General features: G+C 35.9%; 1 pseudogene; it reads left to right on the forward strand.

Moving 5' to 3' along the window:
* The first annotated feature begins 4,231 nt into the window (after nucleotides 1–4,231).
* Nucleotides 4,232–5,055, forward strand: LOC123233408 (annotated as a pseudogene).
* The last annotated feature ends 1,549 nt before the right edge of the window (nucleotides 5,056–6,604 follow it).

A 6,604-nucleotide genomic window follows, 5' to 3' on the forward strand; every position in this document is an offset into this window, starting at 1 on the left:
ACCAAGTATATGAGCAACTTTTCTGAGAGTTCCATAAGCATTTGTAAAGAATGTATATTCCCTGATTCTTCTACTTAGTTTTTTTTTAATAGCCTTTATTCCTGGTCTATTTATAAAGCAATCATGACCTGATCTTTCTTTATTGCTCATATTTTTACTATACTTGGGTTCCTAATAGTGAAACATTGACCTACCTTGCTATTCTTACATTTTCTCCATTTCTTCTAATATTGCTATTAACCTTTCTTTTATAAATATAACTGTCAAATTGATTGGTATGTGTAAATTAAGAATAAAATATTTATTAGTTAGTGATTTTGCCATAAAATTCCTTTAAATGTCTCTTTTGACATTTTCTCATTTGAATTAGATTTTTTTCTGACACCATTACTGCCACTCTTGATTTTTTTAAACTTTTAGTTATGTTACTTTTAAAAAAGAATTCTTAATTTTAATTTAACCATATCCTCATATTTTTTCTATGAACTGTGTTTCCTATAAGCAGCATATTGATGGATGTAGTTTCTTATTCTGTTCTGTAATTCTTTTTCTTCTAATGGGAGAATTGGTCTCAATTAATTTTTTAAAATTTTATTTGTTTCTCTAGCATTTCTTTCCACTCTGTACATACTTCTTATCTATTATATTTGGCATTATTTACAAAGAGTGACATCTGCATTAAACTTTTATAAATACTTCTATTAAAACCAATTAACGAACCAAATTACATTTCTGTCAAACTGCCAACTCTTTATAATTGCCTTTGAGACTTGACCTTCTTTTTGTTAATGAAGGGGACACAGATTTGTATTTAAAAGGAAGCACAGGGTCTTGGGTGTAGCTGAAGGAAAAAGGGATAAAGGTCATTATTAGCTTCATCCTTTTCCTCCATAGTAGCTAAGTGAAACTCCAAGGGAATTTGTATGGCTCCATCACTAGTGCCCAGGTCCTTGATGACTGTTAAAAGTCATTACTCAATCCAACCCCAAATTCCAAGTGAGCCTAGCCAAATTATCATGGAGACCCAACTTTTGGAAGAAAGCTCTTTTGGTAATCTTGGTGCTTTCTTTGAAACAAAATGTCTTTCTCCTTAGAAGCATCATTGATGGGATTATAAATCTAATTATTTTGAAATTTAAAATTAGGTAAAGAGAGCCTATGGGTCAAGGTGAATAGGTTAGCTTGAGGACCTTCTGACTGATTTTTTAAATTAAAATTTATTTTATTGTCATGCAAAACACACTTTCATATTGGTCATTGCCTTAAGAGCAAACATATATAACAAAATCCCCAAAATAAAACCATAAGTACACTAATGTGACAGATGACTCCCATAGTTCTTTCTCTGGAGATGGATAGGATTCCCCATCATAAGTCTTTCAGGTTTGTCCTAGATCACTGCATTGCTGAGAATAGCCAAGTTTTCACAGATAATCATTGTCCAATATTGCAGTCACTGTGTATAATGTTCTACTGATTCTGCTTATTTTACCCTGTGACAGTTTGCGTAGGCAAGTCTTTCCAGCTCTTTCTGCAATCATCCTGTTCATCATTTTGTATAGCACAATAGTATTCCATCACCAACAAGTACCACAATTTGTTCAGCCATTCCCCAATTCTTTGCCACTACAAAAAGAGTTGCTATAAATATTTTTGTACAAGTAGGTCTTTTCCCTTTTTTCATTATCTCATTAGGATATAGACCCAATAGTGGTATTACTGGATCAATGGGTATGCACAGTTTTATAGCCTGTTGGGCATAGTTCCAAATTACCCTCAAGAATGGTTGGATCAAGTCTGGCCTCAGACACTTCCCAGCTGTGTGACCCTGGGCAAGTCACTTGACCCCCAATGCCCACCCTTACCACTCTTCCACCTAGGAGCCAATACACAGAAGTTAAGGGTTAAAAAAAAAAAAAAAAAGAATGGTTGGATCAGTTCACAACTCCACCAACAATGCATTAGTGACCCAATTTTGCCATATCCTCTCCAACATTTACCTCTTTCTTTTACTGCCATATTGACCAATCTGATGGGTGTGAGGTGGTACCTCAGAGTTGTTTTAATTTGCATTTCTTTAATCAAGAGTGATTTAGAACATTTTTTCATATAATTATTGATGGCTTTGATTTCATCATCTGAAAATTGCTTGTTCATATTCTTTTACCATTTCTCAATTGGGGAATGGCTGACTGATTTTTACATGTATCTCTGCAATGATTCCCAGAAATAAATAAAGTTCATTATGGAATTTTTTGTGGCTCCTCCCTTTCAGTGTTTACATAGAAAGCTCTTAGAGTAACATGCATTTCCTTGGTTTTTGGTCATGTGGGATTAAATCTTCCTCTCTTCTTTTTTCCTTCTATACTTATTAAATATAGTTTATGTTACATAATAATAAAATAACAGATTTTCCTTCTATCCATTTTCTTGCTATCCTGGCCCCTTTAGCTATTTGGATGTGGGGAATTCTCATATCCCAGTCTTCAGAAAAACAAGAGAAAGAAGGAAGAAAAATCAAGCACTTATTAAATACCTTCTATATGTTAGCCACCATGCTAAGAACTTTATAAATATTAATCTCATTTGGTTTTCATAACAATTACAAAAGGTAGGTGCTATTAATTTGCCCATTTTACTTTTGAGGAAATTGAGGCAGACAGCTAGTGAGTATCTGAGGTCACATTTGAACTGAGGCCTTCCTGGCTCCAGTTTCAAAACATCATACTCTGCTTCTTCACCTAGCTGAATTTATGCTGCCTCTAATGAAATTCATTAAAAGAAGATAAATAGTTTCCCTGGTATTTTCCCAATTTCTTCATTATTGTTCGGTCATTATCAGTTCTGTCCAACTCTCTGTGGCTCTATTTAGGATAAGAAGTTTGCTATTTCTTCCTCCAGCTCATTTTACAGATGAGGAAATTGAGGCAAATAGGGTTAAGTAATTTGCCCAGGATAACAACTAGTAAGTGTCTAAGACCAGATTTGAACTCAAGAAAATGACTGTAGGCCTGGCACTCTGTCTTCCTGCACTAAACTAAACTAGTTTAACTCAAGCATTCTGGGTTGTCAATCAGTATTCAGAATTTTCATTAACTCACTGTCTTAGGCAATAAATCAGATATCATCCTTTGTTGATAAGGGCCAACTTCACATTCTAAAATTCTATTTCCCAAACTTAAAAAGCGTCATACATTGCAAGGACAGATACTACAGATAACAAAATTTTAGGTTAATTAAGCTTGAATTTTTAATGACAAACCATTTGTAATTCTAGGAGAGGCAGCATGATGTAGTAGAGTGTGCCAAAGAAATGGAAACTAACGGGATGTCCCTTCATTGGGGAATGGCTGAACAAAAATGTGGGATATGATGGTGATGAAATTCTATTATGCTATAAGAAATGATGAACAGGATGATTGCAGAAAGAGCTGGAAAGACCTACATGAACTAATGCAGAGTGAAATAAATAGAACCAGGAGATCATTATACATAGTTAACTGCAATATTGTGGAATGATCGAATGGAATAGACTTTGCTACTAACAGCAATACAACGATCCAGGACAATTCTGAAAGACTCGTGAGAAAGAATGCTATCCACCTCTAGAGAAAGAACTGTCAGAGTAAAAATGCATATGATAACACATGATTTATCACTTGATTATTTAAGTATATGGTTTGGGGTTTTGGTTTTATAAGATTATTAACTTACAAAAATGAATAATATGGAAATGTGTTTTGTGTGATAATACATGTGTAACCCAGGCTCAATTGCTTGTCAACTCTAGAAGTGGGTAGGAAAGAAGGGAGAGAGACATTATAAATCATATAATTTTGGAAAACTTATGTGGAAATTTGTTATTAAAATAAAAGAAAGGAAGAAACTGTGCCACCTGTTACCAGGGTACTTAAGTTTAAAGATGAGCAATTTTTAAAAAAATTTCTTTCCTTCTATCTTAGAATGAGTTTTAAGACAGAAGAGTAGCAAGGACTAGGCAATTGGGGTTAAGTGACTTGCCCAGGGTCATACAGCTAGGAGGTGTCTGAGGCCAGATTTTAATTCAAATCCTCCAGATCCTAGCTCTGGCCCTCTATCCACTAGGCTACCTCGCTGACACCTTAGTGATTCTTATTGTGTGAGCCTCTATCTCCTCATCTCTAAAATGAAGGTATTCAGACTTTCAGCTTTGCCCTGGTGAAGAGGGAGTGGCTCCTCAGTCAGAGAAAAAATGTGTATCACACCAATTTACCATGACCTAGGAAAGGCTGCCAAGAATATCTTCAATGAAGGATATGGGTTTGGTATGGTTAAAATAGATCTTAGAGCCAAGTCTTCCAGTGGAGTGGAATGTTCCACATCTGGTCATTCATATACTGATGCAGGGAAAGCTTCAGGTAACTTAGAAACAAAGTTTTCATTAAAAAATGGAACCCTGGGAACAGAAATCAGCATGGAGAATAAATTGGCTGACAGTTTGAAGCTGACTCTTGACACCATATTTGTACCAAACCCAGGCAAGAAGAGTGGAATTAAATGTCTCCTATAGACGAAACTGTTTCAGTCTTGGTGGAAATGTTGACATTGATTTCTCTGGACCAACCATCTATGGCTGGGCTGTTTTGGCTTATGAAGGATAGCTTGCTGGCTATCAGATGAGTTTTGATACAGTCAAATCCAAACTATCTCAGAATAATTTTACCCTGGGTTATAAAGGTGCTGACTTCCAGCTGCATATACGTGTGAATGATGGCGCTGAATTTGGAGGGTCGATCTACCTATAAGTTAATAGAAGACTGAAACTTCAATAAATTTTGCTTGGATAGCTGGCAGTAACAACATCCGTTTTGGCATTGCTGCTAAGTATAAGCTGGATTACAAAATTGTTCTATCTGGTAAAGTGAATTATGTCAGCTTTATCAGACTTGGTTATACTTAGACACTCTGAGCAGGTGTAAAATTAATGCTGTCAATTTTAATTGATGGAAAAAATGTCATAAAGGAGGTCATAAAGTTGGGTTAGGATTTGAATTAGAAACTTTTTATAGTTTTTAAGTAAAGTATCAGATCTATCCCTGGAATTGAAGAGAAATGAACCCACTCAGTTTGGGCCTAAATATTCTTCTGTGAAATTTCAACAATGTGAACTTTTTATTCTTCCAAAGAATTGTAGCACCACCACACTGAAGTCTAAAGGTTTTTGAGTCTATTATAAGAGAGAGATACTTGAAGGCATGCATGGAAGTTGTAATGTTTGTGTCACATTTCAGTTCAGTTTCTCAGTGTTATTTAAATTTGTTCCTCAACAACAGTGTAGTGTCATGTTATAAGGAAAATGACCTGATCCTCCAGTTTGGACATCACGTTCTGCATGTCCTACGCCACTTTTTCATGATCTTTCATCAAATTGGGCTCTGTGCTATAGTGAAAGCTTTAGTTTTGCATCAAAGTAAAATAAATTCATCACATTTGGAACATAAAACAAAATAAAATAAAATTAATGTATTTGTCTCAGACTCAATGAGCTTTATGGTCCCCTCCTGTTCTAAATCTTTGATCTAGGAGGAACCTCAGAGATCATTTAGCCCCTCACCCTCATCTTACCTCTGAGGAGGCAGAGTTCCAAGGAGGTTCAATATAGGTAGTAGCAGAGCCAGGATTTCAATCCAGTTCCTCTTACTTCAGATCCACTCCCCTTTCCATTAACCACATTGCATCTTATAAGCCATCCCATGGTAGTGTGCTAATTTTGGGGTATTATAATTTGAACCAGAACCTCCAGCACTCTAGTGCTTGGCCTATACCAAGAACATTTTCATAGTTTGGGGAAGAGAGAAGAATGAAAAAAGGTCTTAGAGTTTGTTGAAGTTATTATATTTATTTTGTTTTCTCCTGCCATAAAACCCACCACTGGGCAAACTAATATAAAACAACCCACAGAAGGAAGAAACCAGGCAGGCTGTCTCCAAAGCAGCAGTCTCAGAGGATCTAAAGACTGAAAGTTGGCTGTTGACAACTCCGCCAAGGGGACCATATAAGTGGTTTGACATAATAGTTAGAACAGTGTTCAGTGGGAGTCACACAGACTATTGTTTCACTTGGGACTCCTGAACTTTTAGACCATGAGAAAACAAAATTAAGAGAATTGTCCCAGTCACCCACAGGACTGTAATATGTTTGTCTTCCTACTAGCAGACCTCTATCTATCCATATCTATGAGTACCAACCTAGGAGAGTGAAAAGAAGATGGCATCTGGCATCAGAGAACATGAGCTTAAACCTGGGTCTGCAACTTCTCTTATGACTTTGACCAAGTAACTTCATGCAGCTCTCAATCTATGATCACATAATCACTAACTATATAATTCAAGTCCCAACCTCCTCCGTAATAACTACTTTGTATTTATACAGTGATTTCCAAAGTATTTTGCTTGTGTTATCTTATTCTATCCTCACAACAACCCTGAAAGGTAGGAGTAATTATTATATCTTTTTGACAGATGAGGAAACTAAGGTCAGAAAGGTTAAAGGATTTGCCCAGGGTCACTAGTAAGAATCTGAGGCAGGATTCAAATTCAGATTATCTCGACTCCCAAGTCAAGTA

This window comes from Gracilinanus agilis, chromosome 2 (genome assembly GCF_016433145.1).
Source record: "Gracilinanus agilis isolate LMUSP501 chromosome 2, AgileGrace, whole genome shotgun sequence".
Lineage (NCBI taxonomy): Eukaryota > Metazoa > Chordata > Mammalia > Didelphimorphia > Didelphidae > Gracilinanus > Gracilinanus agilis.